This window comes from Nannobrachium achirus (genome assembly GCF_963921795.1).
Source record: "Nannobrachium achirus genome assembly, chromosome: 12".
Classification (NCBI taxonomy): Eukaryota; Metazoa; Chordata; class Actinopteri; order Myctophiformes; family Myctophidae; genus Nannobrachium; species Nannobrachium achirus.
The window spans coordinates 35,894,397-35,910,079 of NC_137832.1; the positions used below are offsets into that span (position 1 = coordinate 35,894,397).

The 15,683-nt window shown below is 42.5% G+C and overlaps 1 protein-coding gene across 1 annotated transcript in view; it reads left to right on the forward strand.

Annotated features, from left to right (window-relative positions):
* The first annotated feature begins 6,121 nt into the window (after nt 1–6,121).
* ddr2l (discoidin domain receptor family, member 2, like) overlaps nt 6,122–15,683 on the forward strand; it is a 30,730-nt gene continuing 21,168 nt past the window's right edge. Inside the window, 1 exon segment of the mRNA XM_080738189.1 lies at nt 6,122–6,228. The gene's annotated coding sequence lies outside the window, so the exon portion shown is untranslated.

Genomic DNA, 15,683 nt, shown 5'->3' on the forward strand with positions numbered 1-15,683 from the left:
TGAGACTCTCTCTCTCTCTCTCTCTCTCTCTCTCTCTTGCTCTCTAGCGAATCAGCGGACGGCTGTGCCGTGCATTCTACCGACAGCGGAGCTAGCTATGAGTTGAAGTGGATGTAAAGGGGGCGTGTATGGCCTTCTACCGACATCGGAGCTAGCTATGAGTTGAAGTGGATGTAAAGGGGCGTGTATGGCCTTGGAAGTGGGATGCGGCTCTAAGAAAAATGTAATAGTAGATGGATACTTTTACATAGGTGATGTCACCTGTGGTGTCAGAGTGATGTGTCAGGGGAACCACAGTGTCAGGTGTTAAAGACAGACAGAGATAAGAAAAGATGTGCTGGTTTTCATAATTAACTGCGACCTACGGTCGCAAATAATAATAATAACTAGAAATACTGTTCTCGCCTTTCAGGCGAGCCCACAATAATAACAAAATGTATTATTTGTCATGTATCAATAAGGAGCACTTTGAAATCAATTCTGTATCAGGAGCCAATGAAGTGTTTTAAGTAATGTATTTACTGAAACCTAGTGGCAGCATTTTGAATGAGCCTATTTGGGAGGGACATTTCTAAGCTCTTAAACCCTACTTGTGAATAATGCACAACTAGGACTCTACTGTACTACTAAATATCTTTGAACATAGCTGATAAGCTCACACAATGCAACACAACATGGTGTGAGCTTGTAGAGCTGCTATTTATGCTGAATGTTTGCCTACGGAATAGGACGACTAGGGTTCATGTGGTTAATTGGCAAAAAATAAATACAAATTCAACTTGGGGAATTTCCCTTTCAACTCATCAACTGTGCTGCAACTATGGTCACGCCTGACCTTGGCTCTAACACCACCAACCGTACCATTATTGCAATAGCTGATGAATACAGAAGCAATGAGTAACACAGGGACTTTATTGTGAAGTCCATGAAATCCGAAATCCACATTGAAATGTCTTTAGTTTATAACTTCCTATGACCAATTTATCCTTATAGATCTGTTGGGGATTATGTAGCTTAAGTGTAAAGTCCTCAAAAGGATCATATTTGTTGTGTCATAACACAACATAGTGAGGTTTTTAAGTTACTGTATACAGTAGCCTACAGTGCTGTCTTTATTATTGCTCTGGGTTACTACTGTACACTACAGTATGCTATACAGATCAATTTCAGTCTACAACAGGGGTCTTCAACAGGGGGTCCGGGACACCTAGGGGGTCCTCAGAGTTACTTCAGGGGGTCCTCCAAATCTTTGTGTTAGAAACCTTTTTCTCCTTTTTTATATAACCACTTGAACCCTAGGGTCCATATTCTGAGAAATTTAGCCAAAGATAGCCGATCTACAAGCTGCTCACAACGCCTCGCAGCGTTGTGAGCTTATAGATCGGCTATTTTTGGCAAAGGTTTGGTGTAGAGGGGTAAAAGAGCACACCAAGAGTGAAAGGTCAAGTTTATATTGACTGTTCAAGTGGTTAAATATCTGAAAACACAAATTTACATGAATTCAAAATATACTGATGATTATGCTGTCAAACGATGAAACTATATGAAATCTATAACAGGTTATGGAGGTCCCTGCTCCATCTCTCTCTCAACTAAGGGGTCCTTGGCCTGAAAACGTTGAAGACCCCTGGTCTACAACTCTATGCTGTTAGTGTCCTGAAACCATGCCACTCACAAGATGTTTGGTATTGTATTTCATCATGTGATTTGGAGAAGTGAGTGTTTCCGTGCAAGCTTTGTTTTTAGGAGTACATGTTTTGTGTAAAGGCCAGGACTTGACCTATATGGGATCCGTGCCAGCTTTGTTTAGGAGTACACGTCTCACCATAGAGACATGTGATTGGTTACGAGACATGTGATTGGTTACGTAATGGACACACACACACACACACACACACACACACACACACACACACACACACACACACACACACACACACACACACACACACACACACACACACACACACACGTCACACGTGGGGGTTCAGCCAATGAGGATGACCCAGAAAGATTAAAGCATGAATAGAACCCAGCAAGCACGGTCAGGACCTGGACCAATCAGTGAGGTCTTGATTGGGGCCAGATCAAGTCAAACCATGACTAGTCGGATCTGGCCTAGAATATCACCTGATTTCAACCAACATAAATCTTGCCCATGAAAATGGACGTCCTGGATTAATCAGTGTTGTTATTGTGATGAACCTTGTCTCTGGAGCCCCACATGACTCACTCTGGCCTATACTGTAGGTCAGGGTTCCCCGATTAGTTTTCCCCAAGGGCCGAATTACCGGTATGTCTTGGGTACCAAGCCGAGGGCCACAACATTGCAGGGGGCGACGGTGGTGTTCCCGCTACTCCAGTGACAGTTCAGATATCGTCGTTGTCGGGTGAAAATCTTGTATGTCCAAAACCGTTCGTTTAGCATTTATCATTTTAAAAACGATTTAAACTAGTGAAAACAGACGATCTACGTACAAGCACACAACGCCTCGTAGATCTGCTTTTTTCACTACTTTTGTGCGACCTCGTATGATGAAGCAGGGCTTTACTTTGTGAAAGAACGTACACATTTTTAGATACGAGGTTTCCACCCAACAATGACGATATACTAGTGTTGTTGCTGCTCTTATACCACCATTATTACTGGGGTTGGTGGGGGCCAGACAGTAGCCCCCCGCGGGCCGCAAACGGCCCGCAGGCCGCCTATTGGGGAACCCTGCTGTAGGTCAAATTAGCCTCTACCAAACTGGCTGTACCGACCGGCAATGCCATATAGCATTGTAGCATATTTTTTTTTAGATAAATTGCGTCAATAGATCATATTCACCGGGCGTCCATGTTTGCATTGAAAAACCAGGGTGGCAACGGGGCATTTCCATAGAGATATGATATAAACTAGAGGGCAGATTGCCCCGCTAGCAGCTATACATTTCAATGAAAGTTGCTAAGTGGCGTTTGAAGCACCCGGAAGACTGACGGAAGTACCTCGATTGGGTCAAGGCTATATGGCTCGGTTTCCCAGATGTACCTCACTTCCACATTTAGGCACCAACAGGTCTGGGTGCCCAAATACGGAAGTTCTGCCGTTGCCAGCAGAACTGCCTTTTTGGCCAGTACAGTTTTTCGGCTTCACAGTTTCCTAGACGTTCTGGGGGCTCCTTGGGCATTTCTTTAACTCAATGGCAAGATGGCAGCCGTCACACCATGTGAATATGGTCTATTTCCGTGACATTTATGGCCTAAGGGTGACGCTAGAGGAAAGGCCAGGGGTCACCAATCACATAAAATCCCATGGCAATCCTGCCATTCATTTGTATTATGTAATTTGGGACCAAAGTGTTCAAAGACAGATGGATTGAAAGAGCCTTGGCGGGGCAAAAAAATAGGAGGTGATGTAGTGGGATAGAAGAGGAGGAATAGAGGTTAGGGTGAAGCTATGTTTGAATGGAGTGAAAAGTGTGAGATAAACAACTACCTCTGTGAGTTGACTGTACTGCTGAACCCTGGCTGAGAGCTACTGACTGACTGGGTTACGGTTAGCCTCTACTGCTCTCTGCTGGTACACATAGGGGCACACACATCACATGCTGTGACACATCACACACCATTCAAAATAAAACCAAGGCGTGCACATACCATGCCCAAAGACCTAGCAATGTATGTATGATGGATTCAGCAGGGCCAGTCTTATTCAAAATAAATGTCTGAAAATACACAATAACGAGAATCCAACATATTAGCAAAAAGATAATGTGCAAACAAACATTTATAATTTATACACTGATGACAGCATATCAAAGCTGCAGCAGTAGGCTACTATTGCAGGCATCCCATTCCCATAGGCCAGTGGTTATCAACCTTTTCAGGTCGTGACCCAGCAAAATAATCATATTCGAACTTGGGGACCCCTCACCCTTAGACTCGGTTCCACAGATAAATATTGTGAAAATTGCCGATCTACAAGACCGCCTGGCAATGCCTGTTGTGAGCTTGTCAAATGGCTATTTTTTTGAGCGGTGGTAAACCGCTCCATAGAGTGGCTGTGCGTGTGTCTGTAGCCTTTTTCCTCAGCGTTTTGCCATAGTAAAACGTGTGTGTAGCATAGCCATAGAGTGGCTGAGCGTGTGTCTGTAGCCTTTTTCCTCAGCGTTTTGCCATAGTAAATAGGGATGTGAAAAAAAATCGGAAATCGACGCGTCGATCGACGCACGCTCACCGCGACTCAAAAAGTACGAGTCGAAAAATCGAAAAATATATATATTTTTTTATTTTTCAAAAGTTTTTCCCCCAAAAAAGGTTTTAATCGTTCAAAAACGTTATAAGCGTTAATGTTTTCCATATGTGAGAGGACTGTGTGTGTGTGTGTGTGTGTGTGTGTGTGTGTGTGTGTGTGTGTGTGTGTCTGTGTCGGAGACGAGTGCATGCCTGCATGTGTTGTGCATTCGCATGCATGCGGCGCTAGTCAGGTCCGCGGACTACTGGTTGAGAAACACTGCTTGACCGGGCTGATGTGCGCGTCATAGCAGTGCGCGCTGACTTGCCTGACTGTATCAACTCTATGGACTGGATGCTTTTGTTTACCTCCTGCCTCTGCATGCATGCTTCATGCTTGACACGAAAGCTCGCTTGTTAATGGCAGCGTCGCCGTCGTGTGCGATGATCGCAAAATACACGTTAATGCGACACACCCGTTGACTCGGTCGGGGAGAGAGCGAGTCAGACACTGCTCCACATTTGATACACTAGCCTGGGGTGCGCTAGCCTGAGCGCCCCCACTACGTTCCATGGACGTTGTAACTCCGCTTCTAGTCTCTAAAGAACAGACTCCATGCTATTATATAGGGCTTTGATGCAAGTTCTGATGGTTGCAGCTGCATACGTTGTGTTGCTTTAAGTAATGCGCCGTTGTGCTCTCCTCTCAGCTGCTGCTTAGCGGGAAAAAAAAGTGAAAAAAGTCGATCGACGCGTCGATTTTCGGCCGCGACGCGTCGATTCGCCAATAATGCGTCGATTAACATCCCTAATAGTAAAACGTGTGTGTGTAGCATAGCCTGCACATCCTAGACTCAAATCCTAGTCTGAAGACGTTATATGCAAGCACGACCACCGCTCACTTCACATTGGGTGTGATTTTTTTATTTTGCTTATGTCTTATATTATTTGACAATTTGCCCAATATTTGACATTTTTTTACAGTATCGTTTGTTGATTACTTATTTCTTTTCTTTCTTCCTTTTTGTTTGAGATATTAAAAAGTCCTTAAATTGTCACTTCACTTTCACTGTCATCTGGGGTTACCTCCCCCCCACTCCGCCCCCCAGATCAATCTTAACAGACATAGTCTACGTCTGTTATGAGAGATTTCATAATTATGTCACATAGATGAGATCAGCTAAACGTGGTGTAAATGTGAAGCTAGCTTTGAAAGTATCTTTTCAAGTTGCATGGAAAGGTTTCCTCAAAAAAAGAAAGGTTTAGGTCTAATATGAATTTGCTGCATGTTAAACCTTTTATTTTTTGAGAAAGCCTTCCAAAAATGTGTAATGAAATAAAATGAAGTTGTGTTGCACATTAGATGCAACACAATTGTGAACAACAGTGGTTCTCAAAGTGGATTCCAGGGACTGTCTGTGGGTTCCTTTATAGGGGGTCAAAATTGACCCATACAAGTCTGTAACTCTGACAGTGTACAAATGGAACCGTTACATTTTGTACACTGTCAGAGTTAAGGGGAGAGTGGGAGTCCTTGAAATGTGAAAGTTTACAATATTATACTTCTTCACTCTCTCTCGGTTAACGGTGGTCCTTGGCTCCTTGCTTTCCTTGCCTGAAAACTGTTGGAAGACCCCAGCTAAAGACAGTGTAATGTCCTGCACTAACTAAACGCATGCACCAAGCACTTCGAGAACTCCGTGATCTCACTTCGGCACGCAGCTCTCACACAGAGTGGGCTCAAGCTGCCCCTTCCTCCCTTCCTTCCTTCACTCCTCCTCCTCCTACTCCTCCTCGACGGAAGCGGGATGTGATGTAAAACGTACATAGAAACTTTTTTTTTTTTTTTTTTTGAGTGTGCAAATCTTCTTCCGATGCATTGTTGCTGCAATACCACAACCGATATCAATTTTCTTGATAATGATCTGAGTTTTTATGATCGCCGCGTGTCTCCGAGGACAAAGGGAAAAGAAATAACCTTGTTGTCGGGATCTTGTGAGAAACTGCGACCAGGTAAATAGCATGGATGTTGTCGCCGTTTCATAATCTAAAGTGTGAAGTGTGTGAAGTTGCGTGGAATAGAGACAAAAGTTTCCCCATCGCTGTTTTTGTTGGCCTCTTTGTTGCGAACCAGAATGGAGCCAGCTTTTTACGCACGAGCGTCGGCGGACGTTGTAATATTTGGAAGAAATTTGGAAGAGTGGCATTTACATCTCGTGACAGCGATGATGACAACACTGTGAGATGTAGGCCTAGATGGAAATAATAGGTGAACAGAATGCGATCTAGACCGTCATAAAAGAGACAATACATTTTACGCATCGCTACCGCTAAGTCAATCACGTGAAAGGACGATGTGTTGTCTTGTCTATCTACTTTTAAAGTTAAGTTCGGCAATAAGCCTGAGGGCGATTCCTTTTCCACGTATGTGTAGCCTATAGGCCTAATTCACAGATAACACAATTCACTGTTAGATCAATAGCAGGCCAGGTTAAGATATTGGTGCCAGATTTACCAGTCAAATGAACTCCAGCAGGCTGTTGGGATAACTCACATGTGAGTATATGGCAACACGACCTATGAGGGCCTTATATGCCCAATTGATGCCTATTCATTTCTGTCATCTTGTGGTTGACAGGTGACTTGACCCAACAAACAATCAATTGTGCAGTTCACTGCAGCATGGCTATCTAGTCAATTGATATACATTTTAACATAAAATTATATAGGCAATATGTGAATTATTGAATAGATGGGTAATTCAGCAGATGATTAGCCTACCGTGATGAACAGTTTATGTACATGAGTTTTATAACTGTGTCTTGGGCCACACATTTCACAAGCAGGGTCAGAGAGTTCAGTTGTTAATTTGCCTTGCTTATAACCACTTAATAACCCCTATAATTGGTTGAGTGGAGTCCCCCAGGGCTCTACTATTGACCTTTATGTTTTTGCTCTACATTAAATAACTTAGCTGCTTGTAGATCTGATATTTTCTGGGAAGCTTTCCTCCGAATACAGTTGATATAAGTTATGGGAACTTCTTCCATAGATATTGACAGGAATGAATGTTGTTGTTGTTGGTGATGATGTTTTTGGGGGGAAGATACAAATTTAGTTCATTGAACAAATCCATTTATTTGATAATAAAAAATATTTTGGGCATTTACAACACTTTCTCACTGGCCAAAGGGCATCTTGTGCAGATTACCTAAACAATATTTTAAGAAAAACATTGTGAAAATAGGAGATCTCCAAGCTCACAAAGAGTTGCTACAAGCTATGCAATGTGTTGTGACTGTGCACATTTTTTCTATTAATTTGTCAAATTGATTCTTCGAATGAAGTAGCCTATACAATAAGTGGTCATCTCTGTGACATTTGATCATAGATCATGCAGATGGGTGACAGTCTGGCACAACACATTTCTAACCTGTTTAAGGACAAGACTACTAGTCACTGTTATGTGTTGTGCCCAGGAGTGAGCTCTAAGGAAGGCAACGTAACCTGAGATTGCTGGGTTATGGGTATGTAAATAGCAAAGTGTTAAATTGGATCCCCAACACTGCAGACACATGTCAAAGAGAGAGAGAGAGAGAGAGAGAGAGAGAGAGAGAGAGAGAGAGAGAGAGAGAGAAACTACATTAGGCCTACAACGCTGTACTGATGCTGAGGGGTTCATATTTAACATGTATATATCAATAAATAGTTATCTTATCAAAATGATTTAATCAGTTTAGTGTGTGCATAATCACAGACACACTCTGACATACAATATGGATGACAGAGAGGGGGCGGGAGAGAAAAACGTATTATGTGCCAACATCAGGAGTTGGATTTGAACTTGAACAGGACCATGATATGTGGTATAACACTGTGCCACTAGAACAAGGATCTTCAACAAGCCTCAGAGTTACTACAGGGGGTCCTCCAAATCTTTGTGTGATAGAATTTTATTTTCCCTGAGAACTTTAGACAAAACTAGCAGATCTACAAGCTTGAGATCTACAAGCTTGAGCTTGTAGATCGGCTAATTTAGGCAAAGGGGTTTATTGTAGAGGGGAAAAAGAGCAGACTAAGTACAGAGTGAAAGGTAAAGTCTATTAACTATTAACGGTTCAAGTTAAATATGTGAAAACACAAATTGACATGAATTCAAAATACACTGATGATTGTGCTGTCAAACAATGAAACTATGGAATCTATGAAAAGGTTTTGGGGGTCCTTGCTTCATCTCTGTCTCAGGCTCAGCTAAGGGGTCCTTGGCCTGAAAACATTGAAGACCCCTGCACTAGAATATGTATTGACAACTAATAAAGGGGAATGCGCTCACAGCCAGCCCTCTACATGTTGTCAGTCTTATACAGTAACTATTCTGCACATGATTGAGCTTCTTGCTTTACAAAGTATTACAACTGAGGTGAAGAAGTACAGGAAACGGTGTCTGATGAAAAGACATTGATTGATTGATTGATTGATTGATTGATTGATTGATTGATTGATTGATTGATTGATTGATTGATTGAAGACTTTATTAGAAGTTTGCATAGGAAAAGGTACAGTTTTATGACGGTACAGTTCACTGGTACAAGGTCTACTAAAAGGAGATCCATGAAAAGACTAAGCTTATTTCCACAGGAAACCATTGAAGTAACATTGAATGACAGACAAATAGAACACAGTACTATGCAAGATAATAAAGAACTGAAATAAATTCTTTTTTCTATAATTTGGTTTGGCATATAGGCCTAGATGATAAATTAGTTTTTCAAAAGTAAGTGAGGGATGTAAAGAATGGTATATTTACATCATAAACCCGTATCAGATTTGCTCCTGCCTACCTGTGCAGAGATAGCTTCGGTCAGCCACATACTGTTCTGAACAAGAGTAGTAGGGAGACTTCATTAGTTATGGTTTGATCATCTGGTAAATGATAATGTGCAGTGGAATGCTGTTTCATTTAACATATTATGATCATAGACTTGTAGGGATAGAGCATATATATAGATCCAGAGACATAAAGTAGCTGTGACAGGTTTTGAAGTTCCTACTGGAGGCAGAAGAGCCTAGATCGTATCAGTAATCATCACATCAACCCTGTCAATAATACCCACCCAATCCACACCAGCTACTTCTAGAGAAACTATAGGCTTTTTTCTTTTCTTTTTTTTTCAGTTTTCAATTTTCAAACCTGTATTCAAATACAAGCCACAGTTGTGAGAAAATGATATTTAATTTCAATTCCTGGTCAATAAACATTGATTAGACTAAACATTGATTAGACTATAACTCAAAGTATGTGCATGTTTTACTCAAATGGTTGCAACAACAAGTAGAATTTACAGCATCCCAATGGATTGAAAACTCATGTTTAGTTGTCTGTCATAAACAGCCAGCAGGACAATTACATTTCAGTTAAGGGCATATTTGCCAATTACAGACTGGGACTTCAAATGTTATACTTGTGAAGAGGGTCGGAGAGAATAGCCAATAGCTGCATAATAGTAGCCGTGACTACAGTTGAGAACAAGGATTATTGAAGAATTTAAATGACAGAGGGAGTGCTGCTGTTTGTTTGTGAATATTTACACTTCTGCCAAGCCATAATCTGTGTCTCATTGTGTCATTAGAAAAACATTATCCGATAACTGATTGTTAGCAGAGACACTAAACATGGCTCTCTCCTCTGAACTCAGACAATATAGACTAGCCTTCCCTTTGGGAAGCAGCTGTTCACTGTTCACTGGTCAGGGTGGACCACTCCTGCCTACAGGAATTACATTTCAATTTCTGCATTTCAATGTCCAATTTTCCATTGGATTGTTTGAAATACTGTTAATTTATTTTGTTTGGTTTCAGTGAAGTGTCTTAATTCTCTGTTTTGATAGCTTACCCTGCTATGTCAAGTCAAGTTGGTTGCTGGATAAACTAGACGTGTGTAGGATAAAGGTTTTAAGGCGTCTTTCCCTTCAACTCTCTGGACACAGACAATTTGTTGGACAGTCAGGTATCACAGGCATAAATCAATTTGGTCTGACGATACAGTTGTGTCATGGAGCCTCTGGATAGATGTACAGTATATCTTAAAATAAACACCATACACATTGACAACTGAACTATTCTTTACATACCTGAATCTAGGTGCATGTGCATGCATGCACGCACATGCAGTAAATGTGAATCATTACACATACTTTGCATTTAATGTCGCTCTGGATAAGAGCATCGCTCTTATCCTATATGTCTTTTGTTTAACTGTATGTGTATGCGCATGTGTTGGCAGATATTTGTGTGAGTGTGGTGTCATGTCATTAGGCCTACAATTACTACATTCTTTAAGCACCTGATCGCAATTATTTGAGATAATTAAAATTAGTTTAGTCATAGAGTTATACTCGTAAACGTCTCCATATTGAAAAATGTTCATACATTTTCAAACATCGTTTTTTTTTGGGTGCATACGTGTGGTGTCATAGGTGTATATAGTATACCCTGCGGCCACGCATTCCTGCCCTACCCATTATTGTGCCTCAGTGTCTGTGTTCTTCACGAGGACAGAGGTCTGAATGACACGTTCACTTTCAGATTTTCAGCGTGGATTCACTTACGGAAAACATATAAAGTCTCGATCTGTAATCCAAGTTTTAGTGTTTGTAAACATCTCTAGCATCTGTAAAAATTGCTGCAAAGAGCAAAGCATGGATTAAGAAATATTTATAAATGTACACATCAAACTCCTTATCAATAAATAAATAATATTTACCCTGCATGCATTGTGACTTCGCACTGAACATTTACTTGGTAAAAAAAATCTTACGTCGTGTTTTTAGAGTTGAGATTTTGTTGACCTTGACTGAATGTTTTCATTAGTGAGTGAGTGGCTGTTGAATGGCCTGACAAGTCGCGTCAAGCACACCCCAGATTCTTCAGATATTTGAAGCTCTTTTTCAAACCTTGTTGTATTACCTTGCTCTGGGACAGGGATGAATCCCTGTACACATTCAAATCCTGAGTGTTCATTTAACTCTGATAGTGTACATTACAAATGTTTCCAAATGGACCGTAACGGTGCATGGCTTTGGTTACATTTGTATACACTTTGAGTTACAAATGGATAAATTAACAGTGAAGACTTAACTGTCACTGTGTACTGCTTTTTGTTTACATTTTAGGCCTATTACAGCTATTGTTCTTTTACACCATTTGAGCAAGGAGTGCAAGTTAAATTGGCATTGAATTCAGACATGCAATGCCTTCTTTATGTTTTCTGTTTGGTTAGGCGAGCATGTACAAGAACAGAACAGAACATGATAAACGTTGACCAGACTTGGGAAACACAGCTTGGAACGTCCTGGACGCCTGCCCTGGTCACCCTATTTTACATTGTTATTGGCAAGATACCTGAATATATTACTATCTTTGGACTTCCAACGTAACGTCAATGTCTGAATGTAAATAACTGCTCAGTGCTGTTAAAACCTGAGAAGGTTTTGCTATTTAGGCCACACATTTAATCGGCACGTACGGTATATAGTTACTGTAACAGCCCACATACACAGTACATTGCAATGACATAGTAAGTAAAATGTATTGTTTTGCACATTATATTAACTAAATGTCAGTTAAGGTCTTACAGTTTACTTGAATTAATTTATTTTATTGTCATGTAAGTAACGTTAATTTGATAATGTTACAATACAGTACAGTTTTACTTTGTCATGACTCGCAAGTGGAGTTGTTGCACTGTGCATAATTGCGCATGTGCAAAAATAGATGAAAATGGAAATTAGTAGGATATCAATGGTATACCGTAAAAAACTGAGAGAGAGAGAGAGAGAGAGAGAGAGAGAGACACACACACACACACACACACACAGAGAGAGCATGCTTACAGTATGTAATGTACCATGCAGTTGTGGAAAAAGTTCTCACATCTTTTACATAAAAGTATCAATACTGCAATGTAGAAATACTCTGTTAGGCTGCGGTCACACCAAAGTACCTATGAGAGTGGATTCCCCATTCCGCCAATGTATTTCAATGGGAATGGAGCGGTATTGTGAGCTTGTAGATCGGCTATTTTCAAATGGCCGAAAAGTTTATAGGGATGATGAAATGGTTAATGTATACCTTTTAACAATAATTAAAAGTAACTAACTAAAGTTTTCAAATAATTGTAGTGGAGTAAAAGTACAATATTTGCCTCTGAGATGTAGTGGAGTAGTAAAAGCACTGAAAATGGGAAATTCTCCAGCAAAGTAAAAGTACCTCCAAATTGTACTTAAAAGTACAGTACTTGAGTAAATGTACTTAGTTACTTTACACCACAGGTACCATGCTTGTATAAACCGTTTCTCTGATGTGTGTGGATGCTTCTTCACGATGTAAATCTGTGTATGTGTGCGTGTCCGCGTGGTGTGCGTGCGACCGTGCGTGTGCATTTGCGTGTGGTGTGTGTGTGTGTGTGTGTGTTGGTTTGAGGCCAGGCCTCTGCAGAGCACTGGAGTCTTACATTGTTTATTGTGTTGTGTAATCAGATGGCCTGCTATGCTGCCACAGCCTGTGTGAGAGAACCAGTCAGTAAGACATTAACCAAGACAGTCTGTGAGTCTGAGAAGCAGCAGGACAGTCAAGACAAGCATCCTCCAATGTAGTCGCCAGGGGTCTTCAAGGTTTTCAGGCCAAGGACCCCTTAGTTGAGAGAGAGATGAAGCAGGGACCCCCACAACCTGTTCATAGATTCCATATAGTTTGACAGCACAATCATCAGTGTATTTTGGATTCATGTCAATTTGTGTTCAGATATTTAACCACTTGAACAGTCAATACTTAATAAATTCGACCTCTGCTCTTTTTTCCCCTCTACACCAGACCTCTTTGGTGTAGAGGGGAAACGCTGTGAGCTTGTAGATCGGCTATTTTTGGCTAAAGTTCTCAGAATATGGACACTAGGGTTCAAGTGGTTAATATAAAAAAGGAGAAAAAAGTTTCTATCACACAAAGATTTGGAGGCCCCCCTGTAGTAACTCTAAGGACCCCCTAAGGGTCCCATACCCCCCCAGACATTAACCAAGACAGTCTGTGAGTCTGAGAAGCAGCAGGAGAGTCAAGACAAGCATCCTCCAATGTAGTCGGCTAACAAGTCAGTAAAAACAATCAGGAAATTAAGTTATCTGGTGGACAAAAAGTGTGTTCAGGAAACCAGCAACTCAGTCAAGTCGGCCAGCCAGCCTGCAGGCTGCAGTCAAACCCACGAGTCAGGGAGCAAGACAATGAACTAGAACAATACAGACAGTAAGAGTAAGCTTGTAAGCCAATCAATCAGCCAGCAAACTATAGGCCAGGAAATTACCCCGACAGATACAAAATCTGCCTGCAAGCAGCCATAAACTGACTAATGTTTGTGATTATTGACCCCAGCTTGCATCATGCGTTGTTGCTCTGTCTGTGTCATCTACAGTGAATTATGTACAGCACAGTACTGTTCACTATTTACTGTTCTGTTCCGTTCCTTTCTGTGCTGGTGTCAGTTCAGTTCTTGCCTCATTCACCTCCCTAACCAGAATGCATGCTGGTTCCTGAAAGAGAGAGGTGTGTGTGTGTGTGTGTGTGTGTGTGTGTGTGTGTGTGTGTGTGTGTGTGTGTGTGTGTGTGTGTGTGTGTGTGTGTGTGTGTGTGTGTGCGTGCGTGCGTGCGTGCGTGCGTGCGTGCGTGCGTGCGTGCGTGCGTGCGTGCGTGCGTGCGTGCGTGCGTGCGTGCGTGCGTGCGTGCGTGCGTGCGTGCGTGCGTGCGTGCGTTGAGAACAGTTAGTAATGCTGCTTCCCTAGTTTTGATTGAGAGAGAGAGAGAGAGAGAGAGAGAGAGAGAGAGAGAGAGAGAGGGAGGGAGAGAGAGAGGCATGTGGATTCCTGTGTATACGGTATATGAGAGAGAGAGAGAGATAGAGAGAGAGAGAGAGAGAGAGAGAACGAAGGAGCGCGAGAGAGAGAATGGGATTTGGGTTGCGTTGAATGTTTGGAATGTTGAGGCTTCTGGCTCATGTTGGGTCTGGTGAGGGAGGGAGGGTATAGGGACTCCTCTCCCTGGGTCTGTTTTTTAGATGCCTGTTTTTGTTTCTCTCCCTCTCTCCACCCCTGAGACGTTTTTTTTTCTTCTTTTTTTCTTTTTCTTTTTTTTTTCATTTTGCAGATTTGTCAGAGTAGTAGTCAAAATGTGCTGTGTCCCGTACATGACACTAGGCCTGGGGCGGTATCGACATTTTGTTACCGCGATTACCGTCTTCCCATTTACCGCCGGTACTGCGGTAATTACCGCACCCCCGTATCTATTAATTAAGGTTCGGCGATAAGCCAAAAATCCAAAATATTGCAATCATCTTCCCAAAAGTCGCCTCTCCACAGCCTGACTGCCCGAGTTATACTTCTCCGTACAGCACAGCGGGTATGGCTTTGAAAGGAGCAGATTAGGGTTACCATAGTAACGTAGGCTAGCTACTTAGCTTTTCAGACACAAACAGCTGTGTGAACAAACCAGAAGAGGACGGGTCAGATCGTGTACAGTGATTCTGTAAACTCACGTCACGTCACGTCACGTCACGTCTCAACTCTCAAATCGCAGTGATTGAGTGCTGCTATATACAGGTTTTAGTTACAAGACTTGACAGAAAAGGTTATAAAATCTCCGACGCGCCGACAGACGGGCACAACGTGCGACGCGATGGAAAAAGTAAAATAGTTTCATTTTCGGTTTTAGTCCACGCGGCCCGCGCTCCGCCAGTAATCCGTATGAATAAAAATCACACCCGTGTGAACTGAGCGGTGGTCGTGGGGGGGGGGGAGGGGGGGGGAGGGGTGCCTGTGGGGGGGGGGGGGGTGGGGGGGGGGGAGGGGGTGCCTGTGGGGGGGGGGGGGGGGTGCCTGTGTGTGTGGGGTGGGGGTGTGTGTGTGTGTGTGTGTGTGTATTGCAGTTGATGCTCAGGGCAGGCTAGACTCAACAGCACCTCTCTGGTCACCCAGGGTACTCAGGCTACACCAGAGGCTACATACAGACAGACAGACACACACACACACAGACAGACACACACACAGACACACACGGCCACGCTATGGAGACGGTGTGACCACCGCTCAAAAAAAGATATGCCACAACACAAGGTATGTATTAACATCCTTGTGTCGTGTGGATTACAGAGAAAGTTTATGCTGCTCTGTACTCCTCTACGCAGGCTGCCCTGTGTAGGTCTGACTGTCTGTGTCTCTGAGAGTGAGAGTGACGTATGTGGCTTCCAAACTGTGGTACACGGCCCAGAGCAGAGCGGCATGGAGCGCATGCGGTCCTCGCTTCTCCCCTGTTTTAAAACTCGCTGGTTTTCCAATAAAAAAATAGACTTTTTTTTTGTCTTTTTTTACCGCGGTAAGCACACTGACACCGCGGTAGACCTCGGTTTACCGCGGTACGGCGGTACGGCG